Here is a 26,525-nt window from a genome sequence, read left to right on the forward strand (position 1 = left end):
ATAGATTTTTTTTTCTATAAGTTGTGAGATTTTTAAAAAAAATCATAAATTATATGTCTTACGGCTCAAGAAAATAAAAACTCCTTTTTTTTGTTTTTCATATTACAATATTTTCTAAAAGGGTTTCTAAGTTTTAAATAGAAATGCTAAAAACATGCTATGATCATATTAAAAAAGATTTCTTTTCGGCGGGGGACCTTTCAAAAATGAATGTTGCTTTAAAAATACTTCTGAGACTAGCTTTTGAACAGTAGTCAGTAGTGTACTGCAGGGACTACCTAGAACTTCATAAATAGCTTTGGAAACTTTGTGCAAAAGGGTTACTTTGCAGATGGGAATAGTATCACATATTAAATATAAGACTTTACAAAATTAGTCACTAGAGTTCTCAATATAACTTCCTATCGTATTTTCATTTTAAAAAGTTCACATTCAATGTTATTTTTTAAATAGCATCTAGATATATTACACTCCAATAATTGAAAACACACTCTCAGTTTTTGACATCTTTAAAAATTTCTCAATAAATAGTTAGAGGATTATTTTATAACTTTAGAGGTGTTAAGATCATACAATTTCTCATATTTATCAATAAAGTTTAAAGTTTTCAGAGGTTTGAGGGACCGGTAAAAAAAGTGTTTCTGAACAACCTATGTCAGAAAATATAGTAATAAACTTGTAACTTATATCAATTACTTTAGTTATTATATGCAATAATTGCATAAACCTAGCTTAAATATTTATGGAAATATGGACACATAAAAAAAAATTATAATTATGAAGAAAAAAACTTACTGTCTTATTTTTTTGCTATAACTTTAAAAATATTTAATAAAATAAAACAACGTTTTTAGAGCAACTTTTAATTAAATTGTCACTTAAATATTTAAAAAAAATTGTTGAAAATTGTGCAAAATATGAGCATTTAAAATAGTTTTCAAAGTGTGCATGTGCAGAAACAGTGTGTAGTGAATCATATTCGGTAACTTATGAAAAAAGTCCGATTTGATTATCTTGGAACATTTAAAAAGTTTCAAGCAATTTTTTTTACTTAGTTTTTTTCAATTTTAGAAGATAGCTCGGAATGGTAAAGGATTTTCCATAAATTTTATTTTGTGCAATATGACAAAAGTTAATGATAGATGTTACTTGTCACCCACACCAAACTGTGATGGTATAAGGAACGAAAACATACATTTATAGGGGATGATACCCCATAATGCCGGTGTCATTTTTAATAAAATATTGTTTAATATTTTTTTTAAGAGCAAATACTACTTGAAAATACTACTAAGAAAATTACTTTAAACTTTTGAAATTTTCAGGTTATTCAAATCGGACTTTTTTTCTTAAGTTACTAAATACGATTCACAACAAAATTGTATTAAAAAAAAATAATTAAATGTTTTCTGCGAATAAGCAGTATGAAAGAATTACTTTAATAGTTCATTTCTTGCGCACTTTTTAACGAATTATTTTGCAAATTTTAAAATGATAATTTTTTTATTAATTAAAAATTGCTCCAAAAATTTTGTTTAATTTTATTGAATATTTTTAAAAGTAATAGAAAAAAAAAGTGTTTTTATAAAAACGTCAGCATATGAAAAAATTTTTAAAATAGATTTACGAAATTTCATGCAATTATTGCAATTGTTGAAAATTGTGCAAGATATAAGGATTTAAAATAGTTTTCATAGTAATCGTTCATAGAAAAAAAAAGTGTTTCATAAAAATGTCCGTATCTGTAAAAATATTTAAAATAGACTTACAAAATTTAATGCAATTGTTGAAAATTGTGCAAAACCGAACTCTTTTTCTACAACCACAGTAATCTCTACAAGTTACAAGTTTATTGCTATATTTTCTGACACAGGGTGTTCAAAAATACTTTTCTTCTTTCGTAATTTATTGCTGGTCTGTCAAACCTATGAAAACTTTATTGATAAGTATGAGAAATCAAGTGACCTAAAAAGTTCTAAAGTTATGAAATAATCCTCGAAGTATTTAAGAAATTTAAACTGGAAGTGTCTCGCCAATTATTGTAGGATAGTGTATGTCGTAGGCATTTGCAAAATGAAAATTCAGACCTTTGCAAATGGTTGATGTCATTTATTAGGCTTATTGCGGTGAGCCTTGTAGGCGTATTGCAAAGTGTTGAAAAATGTACAAATCAACAGTACGCAAAGAGTTGGATTTTATATTAGGTGCCTGCAGAACATGTATGTAAGCATTTTCTGCATTACGACTTAATAAAGGTTGAGCAAAATTTGAATAATACAAACACTTTGCAATAAATATTTTAAAGAAAAACACACAAATTATAAATTTCTGTTTAATGGGATAACTTTATATACACTTAAAATATTTATATCTTGATATACAAAATGGTACACTAGGTAATATACAAAATGGTAAATCACGCAAAGCATGAAATCATAAGTATTACACTGCTTAAGACTTGTACACTCACAGAATATTTAGATTCGGTTTCAGATAAGGTATGTTGAGCAAAAAAAGATGCATCAGTCATCAGTGTTATTTCAAATAAATGAAAATACGATTTAAATATAGATTAATCTGTAATGACATTTTTTAATAATGATAAATTATTGTACAGCAAATGGGGTTTAATTATTCAATTGTTAAAAAACAAGCAAATATTAATTAGTATCTGCGGTTGTGTGAATGAAGAACTAAACAAAAACTATAAATCATGAAGAAAAAATCATTGATGGAAAAGTCTCATCAAAATCTATGGCCAATTCCAGTATAATCAATTTATTAAAGACTAGCAAGAATCAGGTTTATGATCAGTATCAGTGTAATCCCCCCCCTTCTCTCTTATTCAAAATAAATACGTATTACCCAGCATTGGTGTACATGTATGGGACGTCAATTGAAGACATGTATTTGGAGCTAAGGGCTGTTGAGCCAATATTGCTGAAGACTATATTAAATTATATGCTCCTTTCATTACATTTTAATTGCTTCGTCAATGTTATTTAGCAAATGTCTTAAAATTTGATGACGACGACTGGATATTTTTTTGCCTTATTTTCAGAAAAAGTTCGTTAAACTAATGACAAAGTTTAAGTGCAATTTTCTCAAATTTTATGAAAATTATAACCCCTAATTAATATGGTTATTCATTGCCCTAAAGCTAAAAATATTTTTTTTTACATCCAAAATGTAAAAAAAAATTATTTTAATTTATTTTAAATGCTTTCCTAAATGCATCCTTTATTTTAAATTTTTTAGTTTGGAGCATTTGAAGGCTATTAGCGTTATTAGAAAAATGACGCTTTTTTTTCTTCACCCTAGTTTTAAGCACAAATTTTGCGAAGTGTGATAAAAAAATTTCTGGCCTTCAAAATTTTATTAAATACTTTTTATAACCCAACATAATAAAAACTCAGCATTCGTCATTAAATATTATTTTTTTGCTCTCTGTTAATAGGTGTCTTTAATTGAACATCCAGTAAGTTTTGTAAAAATTTGAGTATGCCTCTAGTACTGAATTTTTAAAAAAAAAAAAATTTTAAGAAAATTTTTTATTAGTTAATGTCTGCGTAATTAAAAATGTGCAGCACTGATAATTTCATCAGAAGAATGCGCGTTGAAAAAACAATTTCTCTTTGTTTTAAATCGTATTTTCACAACTGCAGAATACCGGACGAAGTTGACACGTGAAAAAGAAAAATCATCTCCCAAAAAATTGATAGGCATTTCACTTTATTATTTAGAATTAAAAAGTAGTTGTATTCATAAATATAATAGCTTGCCGATATTCCAGACGAACAAATAAAAGAAAGAAAACATCCTATATTCCCTATTTTGTAAAATAATTTTATGCGAAATACTGTGGATGCTCTATTAAAAAATTATCATCCGCAAATCACATTAACGTCTATTTCATTTGATTACTGTTAAATAATAATAATAAAAGTAACAAACCCTTCCGAAGTAACAATTTAATGGAATAATATGCAAGGTATTCCGTAAACACAGTCCTTAACATATATTTTCAGAATTTTTTTCATAATTAAAGTTATAATGTTACGCACATGTCGCAATTTAGTATTAAAGCGAGGGGGGGAAAACAAAATGCCATCAAAATCTCACAAATCACTATAGAAGAAGGCAGAATTAAAAATCCAGTTTAAGAGCCAGATAAAATTTAAAAGACTTATTTTTGTTCATCCCCTCAATTTTCTGCTTCAGTAAAACAAATTCCGATGTTTTTAATCCCAGCTCCCTATTCATTAGCTTTTGATAATGTCTTTGCATTTTCTTTGCTTAAATATAAATTTACATCCTCTAATAAGCATACATAATTTTGACTTCATTTTTAAAAAGGATTCTAAATATATATATATATATATATATATATATAAAAGGCGGTGATTAGGAATACGATGCATATTTTTTTAATAAATAAATACAATAGAGCACCGTTTATACATTTCTCATTTATAAGTCGTTTCATTGCAGTCCCAGTTAAAATGTTAAAATAATTCATAGTCCTATGTTGAAATAGTTCATTTATACAACGGAATATTTTTTTTCTTTTTTAAATACATAAATATTTTACCTGGATTTGAAGAAACCTAAAGTGAAGCTTTAAAGAGGGGCATTTTTCTCTTCAATTTTGTTTTTTCTTTACGATACTTTTAATCATAACAATTACTAATTTAATGTAACAGAAACGTTAGGTTTACAGAAGAAAGTTATAGAACAAAAATGTATAAAAAATTTTAATTTTAAAAGTGATATATTTTTTTTTTAAATTCTAATATAGGCGCTTTCTCGTATTTTGTAAGCGGAAAATGCACTAATTATTTCCTGCTTCGAATTTTGTAAATTATTACAAAAATTAAAATTCGTAAACAAATTAAACGATAATAAATTCAAATTCGTACATAAATTAAAAATCGTAAAATCCGTGCAGTAAAATAAAGATCAACGACGAAATCACGCGAATAGGACTCTTTTTAAAAATAAAAAAAAAGAGGGGGAGATACTCAAATATGGGTGTAAAACATGATGTTCCTAAAAGGGAAGAAAGAACATCATTTCTAGAGCGAACTATATTTTAAAACTTTAGCGATTTCTGAATTTTTTATTTTATATAATTAATTTGAAATTCTAGCTGAAGCCAGTCATTACGGACTTTCTTTTTTGAATCCCAAATGAGAATAGAAAAATCACGATTATTTTTTTTAATCTCTGATGCGCAAGAAAGACACATTTGAAAAAAAAAATTCAGTAGGAAAAAAAAAACGTTTTTCGAAAAATTATGCAGAAAGGAGAACCGAAATTTTCCCCTCCTCAAATGAAAAATCTTTCTACAAAAACTCTGTAACGTTCTGCGACAATGTCGCCGTGTGTCGCCGCAATTCTACCATGGGGATTACCGCTACCTCTATTGTTTTTCTATACCAAATTTAAGTGCCAAATTTACAACACTGACGTTACCAAATTGATTATTTTTACAACGAATTTCTATCAATTTGTTTCATTTTCAATTATAGGTCTTTTCATTTATACAATGATTTACTATCGGCCCCCTGAAAGATGCTTTACTGTGCTAAACGGTGCTTTACTGTAATTGGTTAAATTAAGCAAAAGTGTAGTAAATAAATTCTCTCACGAAAAACACCAAATAAAAAATATTAATGTCTACTCTTACTTTTTTAAACTGAAACATAAGGATACTATTATAATTAAGAATGTGCTCTCATATTATGATATATCTATTATTTTATTTTTAAACTATTATGAGCTACAATGGAAGATATCATTGAAAGTTATAAGAAAATGGAAAACTGCAAGGCAACTTCGGTTAAGTTTCGCTTATAAGAAAGTTATGAGGATAGAACAAAACCTGTATAAATGATCTTGAAAAAATTTTAATTAAAAAAAATTAAATTACTAATAAAATAATTGTCATGAAAATTATTATACGTTTAAATGATAATAGAAAAAAAAATAAAAACGAATTCCCCTAAAATTCCATTATTTCATCAGAGATGTTTCGAGTGTTTTGTAATTTAATTAAGTAAAAATTTCTGTAAATAGGTTTACTATCATATGAAAAATTTAGAAATTGCAGTGGAATGTATTTATATTTTACAACAAAACAGCTTGTATCAATTTAAACTCATATCATGCAAAATTGCAGGAAATAGAATGAGAACAGTAGAGTGAGATTTTAATGAAATACAAATATATTAATTGGTCATTGATAACTTAATTGCTAGGAGAGATTTAATAAAGAAAACCCAAAAAGTGAAAGCGATTAGTTTGTTTTATTATTGTTGCTATTAATATCATTTTCACTGAGTTTGCGAAAAAAATATTTTAAACAATACAAAAAGTAACTAGGGTAAACCAACCAGTGAAGATACACTACCCAGTGAAGGAACATTTCATATATACTGATAAGGAAAAAGAATTTGAAAGTTTTTCTTTAGATTGATTGGTAACAATAGCTTACTGTCAAACAATAGGAAGTGATCTAGCAATGTTTTGGATTATCTGGTTAATTAGACTTCTCTGGAAAAAATTTTGAATTTGGGGTTTGAAAAGTCGACTTATACGCTGGGGGGCTGTAAGATAAATTGAAAAATTAAAGTATGTATAAAGTTTTGACAAAATTGAAGATATTATTTCTGTATCAACCAATGTATTCTTTCTTTTTTTAGATTAATTTCTTCCTTTCTTTCAAGTTTCTTTTTTTTTCTTTTTAAGAAGAAAATTACTTATCGAATCTATTCTCAATAATGATTAATTCAACGAAAATCATTGTTCATTAAAAAACATAATGAAGAAATATAATTTTAAAAAAAGAAAGGTAAAAAATAAGTAATAAACTTAACTATAAAAGTTTTATCTTAGCAGTCTAAAATCGATAATGAATTCAGTTGAATAAAAGTATATACGATTGCCTACATACAGTTTTAAAAAAATAGATCTAACAAGTGGTTATTTCCGCTGATCTCAATGATTTTCAAACCATTCTTCAAGATAATTTTTACAATCATTCATTTCATAGAGATGACCTCTAGCGAAGAATTGAGAAGAAATTCTTTTTTTCTTTTTACCAGGAAGTATACGAAGATAAACAGTTAGCCATTTCCCAAAGCCATGATAAATAAATAAATAAATTGGAGTAAAAAAATATATATTTTAAAAAAATTTTAATAAAGCAAGTAAAAAATTAGAAAATAATAAAATTATTATAAAATAACAAATAATATGAATTTTTTTGACCTCAGTATAGCGAAGATTTTTCTCTTATTTTTTTACATTGCATGATTTTAAAGAAGGTATTTCATCAAAAGGTAATTTTCTTTCGTTTCTTTCGTTTTGTTTTATTTTATAACCGGCGTTTAACAGCGGACCAAATTTTGAGTTTACGACTATCAATGCTCAACTCCGTAACCTTGTAATTTTGAACCCAACCCAGAAAACAGGGAAACTCCTGGATTTAAACAAGGGAACTACTGGCAATGGGAAAAAATAGCCTTAATTGAGGACTTTTTAATGGTACAGACCCGCATTTGCGTTGCATGGAGAGGAAAACCACGAAAACCTCCCAAGGTTAGCCGGACGGCAAGGGGATTCTAACCCACGATCCGTCTACCGCTGAGGATATTTTACGTCATCATTGTCCTTGCGGTAGACTTTTGAGTGTGATAAAAGTAAAAATATTTTACAGATCTGTGCTTGTTTAAATCGAAAAACGGTTGAAATTTCGATAGGGTATAAAGTTTTTTTGCATTATTTAGAAAACAATTATAACTTGTATTGGAATTAAGAGCAAAACTCCATTTAAAATTAGAACACACTACATAATTAGAAACCGGTCGAAATTCGGATTAACGATAAATTATATTTGATGATAAAATGACAACAAATTCCGCTTTCATCGATCAGAAAACCATTTAAACTTCTATTGTCATCAACATACACAGAACACTAAATGAGATGAGTGCTCCAGTTAGTCGGAAAGTAGACAAAATTTCTTTTGAAATATTTCACCCTCATACACGATAGCAAATAAATAAAACGTTGTAAGAAGGAAATTATGTGGGCCAAACATTTCACTACTCCCCCGACAAAAAAAAATTTCCAAATTGTACATCTTCCTATTTCGAAACGTTAGTACTATTAATTATAATACACTAGGTAGGAGCCGAGATGGCTCAGGGGATAGAGCGTGCGCCTTCCAATGAGGCGAACCGGGTTCGAATCCCTGTCGAGACGAATTCCGTGCATCGACCACAGTGCTGACGTGAAATATCCTCAGTGGTAGACGGATCATGGGTTAGAGTCCCCTTACCGTAAGGCTAACCGTGGGATTTTCTCGTGGTCTTCCTCTCCGTGTAACGCAAATGCGGGTTAGCGACATTAAAAAGTCCTCCACAAAGGCAAATTTCTCCCAATGCTCGATCCAGGAGTTCCCTTGTCTTCTGGATTGGGTTTAAAATTACAAGGCTACAGAGTTGAACATCAGTAGTCGTAAACCCATAAATTGGGTCGGCTGTTCAACTACGGTTATATATATATAAAAAAATACACAAAAATACAGACTTCAAAATTGCCTAAAACTGAGGAAAGTTTGACCAATATAGGAAAAGTTTTTAATATCGTAACGTGTACGTTTTTCCCACACTGCACTATGTAAAAAATTTTAAAATCAGACGAGGGATTTCTTATTTTTTATTTATTTTTTTTATTTCAAAATATACTTAGTTAAGTATTTAATTATATACTTCGGAAACATTCACAAGTCACATTTACTTGAAATGCACGCCTCGTTTGTTCAACTCACTTGATTCTCAGAGAAGAAAACAGGCTTTTCCAAACCGAAACTGAAACATTAAATAGAAAGGAAATGACGCAGCAAATACATCATTAAAAAATAAAACCGCTTTCATTCACGCCTCTCTTTCTGGCCTTTTTTTTATGTCGGAATAGTATTGTAGTGACAAATGTCACAGGATAAGATCTTGATGCGGTGAATTAAATATATACGATTGAGTTTCCTTTCATTCATCAGAAACATACTTTACATACTATTGCTTTATTTATGTTTTTTTTTAAGAAATCAATTCTTATTTACACGTTATATACTATTGCTTTATTTATGTTTTTTTTTAAGAAATCAATTCTAATTTACACGTTATATACTATTGCTTTATTTATGTTTTTTTTTTTTTTTTTTTTTTAGAAATCAATTCTTATTTAAACGTAATGAGAATAAGAGGTAACTAGGAAGAAAAAAATATGTATATATTGAATAACTGTTAAATATTAACTAATATTTCAACAGTCGTAAAAAGTTTCTTATTGTAGGACAATCCAAAGTACATGGAAAACGCCCTTTATAATTTTATTAGTTTCATTACTTGATTTACACGTCAAGGCGATAGACTCTTTATGCGGTATCATCTTTGCCATTTAGGGGAGAGTCGGGTAGCACCGCCCAGCGGGTACCCCCGCCCACAGTCAATTTCATGTGTACAGAATATTTTTTCAAGTCAATGGGCCATCGGACATTAATTGTTATATTAAAAAAAGATTATTTTCAAAGTTTCAAGTATTTATGCAGCTGGTAACATGGTAAGCAATAGTTTTGAAAATATGTTGAATACAGAAGTCATGAAATTAAGAAAAATTGATTGAATGTTTCAATTAAACTTCATTTTAATACTAAAAAAAATAATTTTTTTTATACATACAGCATTAAAGTATGTAGTCTTAAGTTTAATTTGCACAAAGAAAGAAGTTTGTATGTAAAAAATTGTTCTAGTAATTACAAATTTACAAAAAAATTGGATTTCGGGTAGCCCCGCCCAGTTACAAAAATTGTGTTTTTTGGCTATTTTTTCAGGTGTAAATGAGAATGACCAATGTATTGACAATAGATAAACCTTATTTATCCTTTTTATCACAAAATTATCTTATTTATTACATATTTATATACTTTTAGTGAATTCTATCATTTAATAACAACAAATGTCATACCTTTTATCATTATTAATGTATATTAATATATTATAATATTAATATATATTTATATTAAATATTTAATGAAAATAATTTAATTTAAGTAACAATAATTAATAACAATAGTTGTTTTTCAATATAAACTTATTTGGTTGATCTCTTCTTATAAACATAATATAAAATACTTCTTATAAAATTACAAATTCGCTTTGTATTTTGATTGCATTCAAATGCTTCTGTAGATTGATTCGTTAACAAATGAGTGAAAATAAATAAGTAAGCAAATAGCTTATCATAATATTTATGATTTCTTGATATTAAATTTAATTTGGATATATCAATTACCAATATGTTTTAATATTATATGAAACATAAATTTATCTATTTAAAAATGCAAAAATTTATATATTTAAAAATGCAAATTAACTATTTTTAAAATGTAATTGATATATCCTAATTAAATTTAATATCAAGAAATCATAAATATTATCAGGGGTGATTGTGAGCCCAAGTCAAAATTCCGGAAAATTTCTTGAATTAAAAAATAAAAAAATAAAAAATAAAAAAACAGTTTAAATTGAAAAATTAGAAAAAAATTTAAACAAGTTTTTTTTCTTCCTTTTTCTCAATATTTCTTAGTTTACTTAAAATATATTTAAAATTTTACACATACCTATACCATTTACACATACCTATACCTGGAGAAGTAATTAAAATTTACAAATATGTCTTTCTTTCTTCAGTTTAAGAACTATTAACTGATAACAACTATTTACTGATAAAAATTTATATTAATCATGAATAGAAGCTTATAAAGTATCTCTCTGGCTCACCCTTACAAACAAAATAAACTGTGTTTTTAAGTTTCACCTTTAAAAATTTGATTTCCGGCAACTTCTGTGATCAATGATTTTTCGAAACGTCTGGACCTTCGATCTCCGGAAACTTCCGGATCACTGTTAACGAAAAATCCGGAAATCCGGATTTTTTCCGGAGCACAATCAGCCCTGTATTATGATAAGCTATTTGCTTACTTATTTGTGAACGAATCAATCTACAGAAGCATTTGAATGCAAATAAAATACAAAGTGAATTTGTAATTTTATAAAAAGTATTTTATATTAAGTTTATTAGAAGAGATCAACCAAATAAGTTTATATAGAAAAACAACTATTGTTATTAATTATTGTTACTTAAATTAAATTATTTTCGTTAAATATTTAATATAAATATATATTAATATTATAATATATTAATATACATTAATGTTCACGCCTTGCCTTGCTACTTAATAGATGGCGCTGTTAATATACATATACATTTTTTACTTCTTTTCTTTTTTTAATAAATACAGTCCATGTCGTCGTGAAGTGTGGTGCTTTTGTTTCTTGTGTAGAGATTTTCTTGTGTGTGTATAAAACATTTTTGGTCCGACATGAGCTCGGAGGTGTTAGTCAGTGACTAGGGAATGTCTTTTGTGAATTTAAAATTGTGATAGAGGTCAGTGAAGTGTCCTTTTAAAAATAAAATGAAAATCGTGATTTCACATGTGTTGCGTAGGAAGTTAAAAATTATGGCTTATTAATTAGATTCTGAAAAGGTAGTGGTGTTAGTTTGTTGTGATTTTCAGGGTAAGTGGAATTTCGATTAGCTGTAATTTGAGAATTGTGTTGCTTTGTTTTTTTGAATTGAATTAGTTGTGCTTTCGTTTCTGCCTAGTTTGGTTTATATCTTTTTCGTTTTATTCGATTGTGTTTTTTGTTTCTTTTCGGTCTGTGTTGAGTGTTTTTGATATGTATTGCCATAGTAGAGTTGCTTTCGTTTTGTGTGTTGTTTACATTGTTAAGTAATTTCGTTTAGTAATTGCTTTCGATTTGGGTGTGGAGTTTAAGTGATAGCATTTTAATTTGAAAGTGTTGTTTTAGCAGTGACGGATATTAATATGGCACTTAAATTGAATTTTAAAAAAGATGAGTTGATTATGATTGCTCAGGAATTAGGTTTAATAATTCCAGATAATCCTAAAATAGTAAATTTAAAGCTCTTAATTGAAAATAGTGATATAGTTAAAACTGATATTGAGTTTGTACGTGATTTAATTGGGCATGTTTTAGAAGAAAAAAAGGAAAAGTTAGAAAAAGCTAAACGAGAATCGGAACAGGAAATAGAATTAGAAAGATTAAAGTTAGCTCAATTAGAAAAACAGTTAGAGTTGGCGAAAATTAGTGGTAACCTAGCTAATGCATCTCAGACTACAGTGAATGGCGAAACAGATTCAGATAGTTTGGAAAGTTTAATCAAAAGTGTTAAGGTTTTAACAATTTCAGTGCCGGCTAAGTCAGAATCGTTTAATTTATTTTTCAATTCGTTAGAAAAAGCATTCGAAAATAAATCAGTGCCTAATAAATATAAAGCCGAAATTCTGTTAAATCTTTTAGGAGATAGAGTTAATAATTTATTAGTGTATGTTAGTCAGGGAGATTTGTGTGATTACGAAAAGTTAAAAAATTTGGTTTTAAAAGAATTTGAACCTACTCCCCAAGAATGCCTGAATAATTTTAAAAGGGCTAGAAAATTACCGTCTGAAAGTTATGTCCAGTTTGCTTCTAGACTATGTGCATCCTTTGACTATTACTGCCAAATACGTAAAGTTACGGATTTTAAATCTTTATGCGATCTTATTGTTTCTGATAAAATTTTCGAAACCCTTGATCGGGAATTAATGACTCACATTGGGATTAAGCAAGGTGAAACCTTTTTCTTACCTCACCAACTTGGACGTGAATGTGATATTTACTTATCATCGAGAGGTAAAGGTACAAATGAGTTAATCAATCGGAATAGTGCTGGTGAAATAAAACGCGTGGGAGGAAATAAATTTCAGAAGTATTCCCCTTTGCGTGCTGACAAAAATATATCTAAAGTGTTTGTTGCGGAGACTAATAATTCGAAGTGTGTTCTGTGCAGAAATATACATCCCCTCGCTAACTGCCCCCAATTTAAGACTATGTCAGTATATGAGAGAATTGAGGTATTGAAAGGGAATAATCTTTGTTTTCGTTGTTTCGCACCCCACAGGTTAAGAGAATGCCCTTCAAAGAAAAACTGTTTCTGCTCTAAGCCTCATCATACGATGATTCATTTCCCGCGTGAATATTTTAATCATCCCACTTCTCAATTCAAATTAGATGCCCAAGCTTTCGTTCCAAGGAAGAAAGAGGAAACTTCGGAAGTGACATCGCAACCGCAAATTGTAGCGACTAGCCTTGAGAAAAACAAACCTAAAAACGTACTTCTGAGTACAGTTCGCGCACATGTTAAAAATAAATTTTCTGAGTGGATTGAAGTTAGATGTTTGCTGGATGTTGGGTCTCAATCATGTTTGTGTACTAAGGCGTGCGCGCAGAGGTTGCAATTAAAATTGGAGAAAATAAATACCGTGGTTTCGTGTGTTAATGATGCAACTATGGTAGTGAACAATTGTGTTAGAACTTTAGTGGCAAATAAGGATAAGAGTTTTGTTAGAGAATTATCGATGCTAGTGGTTGACAAAATTACTGATCTCATTCCAAATAGAATAATTGATGTGGATGATAGTGTTTCAGAGTTCGTGTCATTAGCTGATAATAATTTCAACAAACCTGAGAAAATTGATATGTTATTAGGTGCGGAGGTGTTTTACGAATTGTTGAGGCCAGAACGATTTTATGCTCAAAATTCCAAATTGTTGTTGCAAAATACTGTGTTTGGTTTTGTCGTGAGTGGCAGCGTTGATCAGGTAGAAGATGTTGGTCATGTTCATTGTGGGTTGATTCTTGACGATGACTTGAATAAAACTTTAAAACGATTTTGGGAAATTGAAAATGTTGAGGTAGAAATTGCAAAGGATACAGAGGCGTCTTTTTGTGAGGATCATTTTGTAAGCACCCATAAAAGAAATGCCGATGGTAGATATGTAGTTGCAATGCCCTTGAGTAAGGATCCGTCGTGTCTTGGACAGTCTAAGAACATAGCTTTGAGGCAACTTAATTGTTTGTGGAAGCGTTTGTCTAGGGACTCAGAGTATTTGTCGTTATATACGGATTTCTTGCGTGAGTATGAGGAACTGGACCATTTGGAAAAGGTGATTGAAGAAAGTGAGCCGCCCACACATTACTACATACCACACCATGGAATATTACGCCCTGATAAATTGACTACTAAGATGAGAGTCGTCTTCAATGCTTCATCTCCTACTACAACAGGCCTAAGTTTGAATGACATTTTAATGAAAGGTGAAGTAAAGGAAGATGTGTTTGAAACAATTTCTCGATTTAGAAGGCACAAATATGCCTTTACTACGGACATAAAAAAGATGTATAGACAAATCTTGATAGATCCAGATCAAAGAGACCTTCAGAGAATAGTGTGGAAGCCTGGACTCGATGCTGAAGTTTCAGTTTACAGATTGAAAACAGTAACTTACGGAATGTCCAATGCCCCCTTCCTTGCAATAAGAACTCTGCAACAACTAGCCGAAGATGAAAAATATAGATATCCTTTGGCTTCGGAAGCTCTTCTGCATGACACCTACATGGATGATGTTGTAAGCGGAGCCCAGAATCTAGAAACTGCCCGTCAATTACAACTCCAATTGCGAGATTCTCTGCAGTCATGCGGAATGAAACTTCACAAGTGGTCTTCGAATTCCAATCAGTTGTGGAATAGTTCATCTTCATCTGATGTCGAGCACTCATTTTCTATCGATAATGACTTATCGGTCAAAGCTCTGGGCATCAGCTGGAAGCCATTCGAAGATAAGTTTGTTTATAAGGTGTCAACTGCAGTAAAATCATCGTACACAAAGCGTGAAGTTCTCAGCGTGATAGCTAAATTATACGACCCTCTTGGTTTTTTAGCACCAGTCTTGACAAGAGCTAAAATCCTATTACAGCGATTGTGGCAGCAAAAACTAGATTGGGATGAAGTTCTGCCAAATCCAATCAGCGAGGATTGGAATGACTTTGTGACAACTTTAAAGTGCATCGAGGATGTGAAAATTGATAGATTCATTCTATCGGACAAATTTCAACGAATTGTCCTTCAGGGATTTGCAGATGCATCTGAAGCAGCCTATGGAGCTGTAGTCTATCTTCAATGTTTCACTTCAACGCATAGTGCTAAAGTGACTATTCTCGCAAGCAAATCACGTGTATCACCAATTCGAGTGATTTCGATTCCCCGTCTTGAACTGTGTGCCTGTGTTCTTTTAGCCCAGCTTGTGCAAAAATTACGTGCATCTTTACGATTAGAAATTAGTGAAACGGTACTTCATACTGATTCTACGATTGCATTAGCGTGGTTGAATACACCTGCGAACCACCTGAAGACATTTATCGCTAATCGTGTGTCCAAGGTTCAAACCTTGACAGAAAACTGTCACTGGGCCCACGTGCCGTCATCTCTTAATCCTGCCGACCTTGTTTCCCGTGGGTTAAGCCCTCGTGATATTCACTATCAAAAAATTTGGTGGAATGGCCCACCATTTCTGGAACAAGGTGAGTTATTCAATGAGCAAACAAGCTCACCCATGACGAACGAATATGACTACTCTTGTGAACTAAAGACAGGTGTTGATTCTGATACTCCAGTTTTTAATGTTTGTATTTCAACTAACTATAAGTTATCTCTTTTATATGATTTATTAAGTGTAAGTAATAACTACGTGAAAATTCTTCGTATATTTAGTTATGTGTTAAGATTTGTAATTAATGTTAAGCAATCTAATTTAAAGAAATCTGGACCTCTTAGTGTTTCAGAGTTAGACCAAGCTGAAAAAAGTCTGATCAGAATGGTCCAAGAAGAGGTGCTTTTAAATGATATTCAAGGTTTAAAACAACAGAAGGTTGTTCCCCCTAAGAGCAAATTAAAAAATCTAAATCCCTTCCTTGATAGTGATAGAATATTGAGAGTAGATGGACGACTGGGTAATTCAGATTTACCTTATGATGCTAAATATCCTGCAATTTTACCCCATAAACATAAATTGACAAATCTAATAATAGTGCATTGTCACATTAAAAATCTTCATACTGGGGCATCTTCCCTTCTGCACTTAGTTAGAGAAAGGTTTTGGCCTTTGGGTGGTCGCTCTCTTTGCAGAAAATTAGTGCGCGAGTGTATTGTGTGCTTTAAAGCAAAACCAATTGCGATGACTCAACTAATGGGTAGTCTTCCCAGAGACAGAGTAGTTCCAAATTTTCCCTTTAATTGCTCTGGAGTTGATTTCTGTGGTCCTTTTATGATCAAATATCGAAATCAGAGAAAAGGTGTGCTCCATAAAATGTATTTATGTATATTTGTATGTTTTGTAACAAAGGCTCTTCATATAGAGATGGTATCGGATCTAACTTCGGAGGCTTTTATTGCCACTCTTAAAAGGTTTTTTGCTCGCCGTGGTAAGAGTTCTAAATTGTATTCCGATAACGGTAAAAATTTTGTTGGCGCAAATAGGGAAATTAATAAGCTTTTGAGATTAGTTAAGCAGCCAGAAGAAGAGCTCTCTGCCTTTTTGTCTAGTGAAGGTATAGAATGGAAATTCATTCCGTCGAGAGCGCCTTCCTTTGGTGGCTTATGGGAGGCTGCCGTAAAGTCTGTAAAATACCATCTTAAGAGAGTTGTTGGCAAAGCATTTTTGACCTATGAAGAGTTTTTAACTGTCTGTATTCAAATCGAGGGAATTTTAAACTCCCGACCCTTGTGCCCTTTATCGAGCAGTGTGGACGATTTAAATGCTCTTACACCAGCTCATTTTCTGATAGGCAGATCAATGAACTCGATTGTTGAACCTAACCTAACCATGTCAAAGGAAGGTACACTCAGGAGATGGCAAAACGTGACAAAATTAGTACAGCTTATTTGGAATAAGTGGTACCGAGGATATTTAAGTGATTTACAACAACGTAATAAGTGGCAGTTCAAAAAGTGTAATATTAAAATTGGTGATTTAGTGATCCTCATCGAAGATAATATGCCTACCTTTAAATGGCCCTTGGGTAGAATCGTAGAGATATTTAGTGGTACTGATAATTTAATCAGGGTCGTTAAGGTTAAAACTCAACATGGAGAGTACAAGCGAGCCATCTCGCGAGTGTGTCTTCTTCCTATGCCAAATTAAACTTATTTTATTGTGAAATATATTTTTTCAATTTATTTTGATTGTTGTTGAATGTTAATAACATGTCAACGGGGGGTGAATGTTCACGCCTTGCCTTGCTACTTAATAGATGGCGCTGTTAATATACATATACATTTTTTACTTCTTTTCTTTTTTTAATAAATACAGTCCATGTCGTCGTGAAGTGTGGTGCTTTTGTTTCTTGTGTAGAGATTTTCTTGTGTGTGTATAAAACAATTAATAATGATAAAAAGTATGACATTTGTTGTTATTAAATGATAGAATTCACTAAAAGTATATAAATATGTAATAAATAAAATAATTTTGTGATAAAAATGATAAATGAGGTTTATCTATTGTCGATACATTGGTCATTCTCATTTACACCTGAAAAAATAGCCAAAAAACCCAATTTTTGTAACTGGGCGGGGCTACCCGACACATCTTGAAAGGAGCTAAAAAACATGTTTTTTAAATTTCTATTTTTTTAAGTTAAACTATTCTTTTTTTGGTTTATTCTGTTTGCATTATTTAACTAGATGGTAAAACAATAGAAACATACAAAAATATTGATTATTACTCAATATTATACAGAAATATAAGCAAACTTCCTTAGGTGGGCGGGGCTACCCGACTCTCCCCTACATGTTTTTCCTAACTGTTAAAAATTTTATTTTAAAGCGACGGTAAAATATCCGGCATCAGCTTCTCTATCTAAATAACCGTAAAAATTAATTTCTTAACCGTTCGGTTAGAAATATTTCTTAACCTTTACGGCTTTGAAACCGTTTACAGCTGGAGTGGTTAAAAAAAAAATTGAATACACGATTTTGCAACAATTGACAACTATGTTATCCTATGTATCCTATGTTATGACAACTATTGTTAGCAATCTATGGTTTCAAAATCATGATGATGAAATTTAACTGGACATTGGAGAAAGGTCAGGTTAGGCTTTTTGTTTGGTAATGAGCAATAATTTTATACAAAATAATAATCAAATAAATTGTTATCTAATCCTTTTTTTTTTCGAGAAATGTCTAACAGTATGAGAAAAGCTATCGTATATCCAATATCCCGAGCACAAAATGAAAAAAAGGAGCATTATAATAACTTTTGATCTCGTGATCCGATTGTCACGAACAAATCAAAAATATTTGTAAATGTTTGAAGAGCAGGGTTAGTGATTTTTTTTATTTAAATCAGATTTTTTTTTTATTTAAATCGGATTCTTTTTAATACAAATACACTGTATAAGAACTTTGATCAATGATTAAAAAAACTTTATAAATGGTTAATCAAAATTAAATTAATATTAAAACTATATTATAACAATATTTTAGAAGCTCTAAGTAATTTATCCAAAACAATTTTTCATTATAATTCATAGCTTTGAATGCACAGCAACCAATTTGAAACAAATGGATAATTGAAATTTAAAGAGTAAATGAAATAGAGAATTTAAAGAATACTTTAACTATTAAAAGAAAGTTTCAATTAGCAAACCAGAATTTGAATTTAAAATTGTGATCTTTTTTTTTTCTCTTGATTTTTAAAATGACAAAATAATTGTAACAGATTGTGTTTAGAAATGAAGTCATTCCTCAAAAAAATAAATAAATATTTAATCTACATATTTTTATATAAAAATATTCATTTTTAATCCTATATCAAAATAGATAAGTTAAGCTAAAAAAAAAAAAAAAAAAAAACTAAAAATCTATGTACTCATTGGAATTTTTTTTCACAAAATTTCTTTATAGAAAATCTGATAATGTCAAAGATACTGTAAACATACTATGAGATTTATTCAAATAAAATTTATTTAATATAATTTATTTAAAATAAATTTTAAAACTTAGAAAAGAAAATAATAAAAGTATCAATAATTTAAAACACTGCTTTTTTAAATCAATATATATATATATATATATAAAAATCATTTTATTTAAATCGTGATTTAAATCAACAAACCCTATTGAAGGGTAATTTAAAATATGATATATGTTGAAGAATGATTTAAAATATGATGTATGAAATATGATATACAACTGTTATTTTAAAAAAGATTTAAAATAACATTTTGAAATTTAAAAGATTACTATACAAATACATTGCATTCCTGTAGTTCAATTATTTACTAATTCATTAACAAAGTAGTTAAGTAAATATAACGTTTAACCAAAGCGTGGGAAGTGCAATTCAAAGAATTAAACGGAAAAGTTATTGCAAAATTACTGCTTTCATTTTATTTTCTCTCTTACGTTTAATATTTCAAGCTAAATGCAGAGCGTGCACAGAAAAATAATAACACATTAATAAAATTATTAATTTAAAGAAAGTACATGCATAATGATTAAAATATGGATGCCCTCAGTACAAAATTTCTTCTGTATCCCATTTCTGAAGTAAAATATATCGAAAATATTTTTTTTAAAAAACATATAGTTGTCTTTAATTAGTTTAGACAGTAATTAGCATTTCCTATGCGGGCTTATTACTCTTCTCTAGGTGATCCTCGCCTAGCATACGAAAATCCAATCATTAGATTAAAGGTTTATTCTAATCGTAATTAGTTTCATTTTTAATTTACAGTACATTTTTGTTAATTTTTCTTATCCATTTTGATTTAAAAGAATTCACCTTTCAAAAAACAAGTAAGCAACATAAAGCTGTCACGTTTTGCTTTATCAGATATGTTATTTATTATTTTTTCACTACAGAACACACGAAAATCCAATCATTAGATTAAAGGTTTATTAGAATCGTCACATTTTCGTTTTAATTTATAGCGCATCTTTGTTTATTGATCTTATACATTTTGATTTAAAATAATTTTTTATTATTATTTTTCAAATCATTGCATTTTCATTTTCATTTATTTGACAGCACATTTTCTTAGTTTTTCTCTATTTTATATTTAAATAAGTTCACTTTTTGAAAACAAGTATCAAAAAATAAAGCTGTCTCGCTTCGTTTTATCAGATGCATTATTTACTTATTAATTTTTTACTACAGAAAACCGATTTAGCAGCATTATTCATGTTTCAAAAAATAAAAATCTCACTTTTTAAAAATTATTTATACTTATTTTTAAAAAAAGTTAGACTTCTTCCTCTGATTGCGATCAATATAGACTCCATGTACGAGTAATTAAATCAAGTAGATTATTGGGTTAGATTTTTAAGATTTCCTTGATGTGAACTTAATCAATGAAGCGAAACTCAATCAATTAATGTGAAAGCGTAAAGATTATTCTGACTACATGCAATATTATAATTGTTCAAGTTGTATTTGTTTTTTTAAAATAAAACGTTTTAAATAGCATAGGATTAAAATACGATCTTCATATAATCCTCTCGTAAAATTCAGATGTTAAATTTGAGAACATCATTTAAAAGTCCCGACAATAAACGATGATGGGTTTTGTCCTTGATCATGAATAAGATTATTGAACTTCAGAGGCGTAGAGAAACACTTCCTTATCTTTTTGCAATGCTAATTTTAGAGGTTTATTTTAATTAGCTAACTATGAGGATCTTTCTTTAGTGAAATCGGGGTTAGCTTACCAGACAAAATTCGAGGTCACTAGCATTAAAGTTAAATATTTTTTCTATTTCGTCTATGTTTTATAAATTAAAAAAATAAATAAAGAAGCGTTTAAAAATATAAAGATCTTTTACAAAAATAAACGAATTAACAAATAACTACTGGTCCCGTTTCACTTAAAGGTAGAATTTAAAATTTTAGTTCTGGTTTCCAATTTCTTATTTAGGGGTCAAACAATATTACATTTACATGTTTTAGTAACAATCTATATGAAGAATTTTTTTTTTAAATTTTTCCTAAATTAAAGCCTTTTTTTAACAGATGAAATTATTAAAGCTATTAAGTTGTCCAGAAGTTTCGTTTCAGTTTTCGATAAATGGTTTTCGGAAGATGAGATATAAACAGTTCAGAACATGCAATGAAAATAAATAGTATTTAACACAATTAATAAATTTAAAGACACTTGGTGAATAAAACTACCCAGAAATAGTGAATCAGGACTTAATGTTTCAACGGAACAATGGAAGGCCTTGTTCATCCTTGGCATTTGACACAAAATGTTAGAGCTTAGTTGGGATGTTCTTACCCATCCATCGAATTCACCAGACCTCAGTCTTTTAGATTTTCAGTTATTTCTTTATGGGAAAAATAACTCTTTAGTTAAGATAAAGATTCTTGTGTCAAAGTTTTTCACCAAAAACTTCAAGTTGTCAGAAAAATGGAGAGAAGTTGTCGAACAGAAAGATTCACATTCAAATAATTATGATTAATACAACAATAGTATAAATGAGTTGTTATTCAACTTTCATTCAAAATCGGCACGGGAATTCTGGAGAACATAATATTTCTTCATTACTCAAAGTAATGCACTTATCTTTAAAAAACCGTTCTAACGAGCATTTAAGAATCATGAATCCCGCTCCCATAAATCTTTATATGGAATTTCGAACTCATAATTTGGTTATTTAAATTGAAGTGAAAAAATTATTTTTGAAAATAAATCTTATATATTATGCAAGTAATGAAGAAAAAAACGACTACCCAAAAGCAAGCAAACATTGTCAATGTTAAATACAGAAGAACAGATAATAATAATTTTAATTTGAAAACACGGGATACATGAAACTATTTCTTTTCACTGTCTAGTGGTTCTTAACTGCAGAGAATTAACTTATAACTTGTGAAGAGAAGAAAAAGATGTCAGAAACGGGGCTTATAAATAAAACAGTTAAGCTAACAGATATTTCACATGTTAGAGATAACTAGTTAAATTATCAAATATTTTTTAAACAGATAAGATTTTCAAATCTTTTCATTTAAGTTATCGTCAGTCATACTTTTATCATAGTTTTAGTTGTTAAATTATATTACCAATTTAATGAAACTCTGAATATTTTTTGAGGTAGAGTGATTTGATAAACCACTAAAAAAGGTCAGGTAAACATTGCAGTGACCATACGTAATTTTAAAAAGTTGAGAAATGCGTTTTTGGACGTGCTGACACAAGAATTTACTTCCCGTTAAAACATTTGTTACTTACCAAAGTAATTTTGGTCAAAGATTATAGAAACAATGCCTAAAACGGTTATCTATAACAAACAAGTCTAATTTTATTAAAAACAAAAATTTTAATTTGAAAGACTTTTTTTTCCACTTTTGCGAAATTTCTACACTAAAACATGCGGAGAATGCCGTCATTTTACTATTTGTATTTAGCCCTCATTTAGTGTATTTAAAAAAAAAAACATAATTTTTTTTAACTATAATGATTATTTTTAATAGTGTAATAATTTTCATAGAGACCGTTTCTTCTTCCAAAAATTTTTTGAGTCATTAATTTATTGAATTTTTTTTTTATGGTATTCAAGTTGTATACTGAATTCATTGCATGTTTTGAATTCTAAATTTATTTTTCGATTGGTTTCATGCATAAATTTCTGGCACGAGTTCTTTTGATAAAGAAGAAAGGCATAAAAAGGTTTAAAAGCATTTTTAAAATATTTTCTTCCATGTCATTTTGATATGGTGTTTTGATTTTTAAAAAATAAATACAGCCGAACTTCTATTTAACGAACTTCCATTTTGTGAATTTCTCTATTTTGCGAATTTTTTTTGAGGAATCAAGAAAATTTTGGAAATTTCTTTGTGAAATAACTTTCAAATTGCGAAGTGAATTTTCTGTTTAACAAACTTTTCTTTGAGATCCACTTACGCTATTTTTCAAAATATTTCAGAACATTCCAAACTTGTTAACGCATTTTATGGGGGGAAATGACTTTGAATTAATTTTCGAAGCCACTGCTTTATGTAATGTTTTACTGCTTTCTCTAAAAGTTATCTTAGAGAAAGCAGTAAAATTCTTTTCCCTTTTTGTTTGTATTTCAAACAAAAAACTTAAACCAAATTAACGGATTTTATCAATGGCAATTAAATTTAAGAGCACGTGTGGTAATGTATGTTTAAAATTACTTTATAATAAATGCAGTTATAATTTTATACATAAATTTAGCTTTTTTTTTAGTTGAAAATGCATGTAGTATGATAGTGACTGTGATAATGTTTTGCTCTATTCTTGCTTTCCATACAGATTTCTTTTGTGGTTAAGATTTATAAATTAAATAGTAGATACTAGCTTACAAGATAAAGGTACATCAATTGCTTTTTTAATTTAATTATGCCTAGTGTTTATGAATTAAAAACCTGTTTTGTGTTGTTTAAGTATTTCAGAAGGTGATTTTCTATTTAACGAGTTTTCCATATAACGAACTTATTATCGGAATTTAGCGACTTTGTTAAATAGAGGTCCAACTGTATGTAATATAAAATGCACGGAATCTACTAACTACAAAACTATTATCTAGGGAGAGGGAAAAATCTGCGTGTGGGTGGTCCTGTTTCTTTAGCTTTAAAAGAGCTTGGCAAATAAAGCTAAAAAAAAAAAGAATGGTTTATAATAAGGGGGGAGATAAAATATTTTTTAAAAAAAGATTTTAAAACAATTATATCATAGATAAATTTAAAACAGTGAAATATTTGAAGAATTCCTATGAAAACTTCAGCTAAATCTGGAACCAGTAAAAATTGCATCATCTGCTTGCATCAGTTGCAACATTGTTATCTAGCATACAAACTGATGATAGAGATCATTTTCATTGGTTGTCTTTGACAACACGTTTAACCATTAAAATGTTTAATAGTTTAAAAATTTAAACATTTTAGCAGTTGAACTTGGTCTACTTGTAAATAATGAATCAAAACTTGTTCTACTAATAATAATTTATTTTCAAAAATATTCTCTGTTCTACTGGACAAGATGGTTCTCTGCCTTTGCAATTCATTAATGTTTTTAGTTTGATAAAAAAAAATAACTGACTTCATTTATTCAGTAGATAGTTCGCAAAAATTAAATTATAAAATTAAAATTTTTATTACTAGTAGCATTAAGAATTTTAGTTGCAGTATTATGTTAAATAATAGGAAGTACTATTTATACGTTTTGTAAAAGTTTTGATCGTTAAACGCAAAAACAATTTTTAAAAAAAATCTGATTAAAATTTTAAAAAATTCCAACTTTGTTAAACAAAATATGGCTTTTATCAACCATGATTAAATACCATGGTTTCGCCACAATTGAGCTAACTTTGACAGTGATAAATTTCTTTCAGTTAAAAGAAAACACAGTTCTAAAACAGTATGCGTTTTAAAGCAAAAATAATTTTTTAAAAAAAGTAATGATTTAGTTTAACAGCGTTGTCGAAGAACTGAAAGACAGCATTATGAAGTTAATAAACATTTACGTTAAAAAAGTCAAAAGTCTTTAACAGGCGTACTTAGCATTTATGCTATTTTTACATTGTAAATGTTTTTGTTACCTAAATAAAATTTAGCAACATTCACAATAATATAGTACTCAATAATATTCACTTTGTATAATATTCACGGATTCATATTCGATGCATCCATGTGTATCATCAGTAGCCAGTGATAAATGTAAATCAGAAACTGGCATTGTTCTAACTGTTGGCGAATTTCTCTTCATGCTACCAGTAACCAATAAGTACTGGTTTTTTGAGAATTTAAAATTCATGATAAAAAAAAATATGTTAACAATTAATTATTATCAATAATATTTGGTGTTAAAATGTTGTATTAATGCTGGTTTGCTATTAACTAATACGCGTAATATATTATTTAGAATATAAATAATTCATCAATATATTGTTACGTTAAACATAAACAGGACAATATGAACAATCAAGAAAGCTTTTAATTGTTAAAGTTTCTTTTTTTTTTTTTTTTTTTTTTTTTTTTTTTTTTTTTTTAGTTTAATGGTAGTTAAAATAGGCAGTTTCAAATTTGTATAATCTGAAATTAAAAACCACCCTCGAAATCTCAGACTTAATTATATTGTTATTTTTTATTTACAACAATGTTATTTTCAGCAATTACTCAATATTTTCTTAAGCTAAATACAACAAAATATAAAATCTATTTCTGGAAGATTTCCGTTTTGTGATCTGCAACAGAATAATCATCAAGTCTTGGCAACTTCCGGGCAGTACCGGCGAGACGCAAAAAAATATATAATAAAAAAAGAAAATCACATAAGGAGATCAACTAACAGGGTGCAACTCGTTCTTAACATTTATTTATTTATTTATTTTTAAATTTGTAAGCCTAAAATCCATTTGGCTCCTTGGCGACTATAGCTGGTGAGACAGATCACGATAGGAAATATTCCTTAATCTTAAATGCACAAAACTATTTCAATAAACATTTCTTTAATTTATATACATGAGTCGTGATAACTCAGGGGATAAAACCTTCACCTTCCAAAGAGGAGAACCAGGTTCGAATCCCAGCAATGACTAGTCGATACGAATACCGCATCCGGCTTGCGCCAACCACAGTGCTGACGTAAAATATCTTCAGTGGTAGATGGATTATGGGTTAGTCAGCCGTTAGGCTAACCGTGTGAGGTTTTAGTGGTTTTCTTCTCCATGTAACGTAAACGCGAGTTAGTTCTATCAAAAAAGTCCTCCACGAAGGCAAATTTCTCCCAATACTCGATCTAGGAGTTCTCTTGTTTTCTGAATCGGGTTCAAAATTACAAGGCTACGCAGTTGAACATTAGTAGTCGTAAACCCAAAAAATTGGGTCGGCTGTTCAACGACGGTTATAAAATAAAATTTATTTACATATTTTTTTACAATAGTGAATAGTATGTATAGTTAAAATACGAAAGCAAAGATTGAATTTGATTATTGAGGAAAATATTTTTTCCTAATTACATCGAGTTTAATATCTTTTTAAGCTATAACAGCTAAGATTTAAATAAAAATAAACTTCATGCATTTAAGTTTGATATAAAAACAAACACAAAAGTTTGATATTATGAAATTACGAATTGGCTTAAGTCACTTTAAAAAACCTAAATTTATCTGATGTTGCTAAATTACCTGACAAATATATTATTGTGAATGAAAAAAGGCAAAAGACTTTGTTTTATTATACATTTTAATTAATACACAAGTAACAAAAGCACGATAGGTCTCGTATACACCTAAACAAATTTCAGCATTATATTAGTTTTCCGACTTAATTTTGCACAAATAGACTATCGTAACAGTAATATCAATGGCAATAAATCTGACATAATGTTTACTCCCATTATTTTAATAAATATTGAAGTTACTTGAACAATGTCAGATGCATAGTTAACGATATTCATATTTAATTTCATTATTGAAGAGGAATAAAATACACATATGGAAGATTAAATCTTCATATGTAGATTTTATTTCAA

At 29.1% G+C, this 26,525-nt stretch overlaps 1 protein-coding gene across 1 annotated transcript in view; it reads right to left on the reverse strand.

Annotated features, from left to right (window-relative positions):
* Positions 1-26,525, reverse strand: part of LOC107447342 (putative receptor-type tyrosine-protein phosphatase mosPTP-1) — a 128,684-nt gene that overhangs the window by 43,506 nt on the left and 58,653 nt on the right. The gene's annotated exons all lie outside the window — the stretch shown is intronic.

This window comes from Parasteatoda tepidariorum, chromosome 11, assembly GCF_982258835.1.
Source record: "Parasteatoda tepidariorum strain Cologne lab strain chromosome 11, Ptep-v5.0, whole genome shotgun sequence".
Taxonomy (NCBI): domain Eukaryota; kingdom Metazoa; phylum Arthropoda; class Arachnida; order Araneae; family Theridiidae; genus Parasteatoda; species Parasteatoda tepidariorum.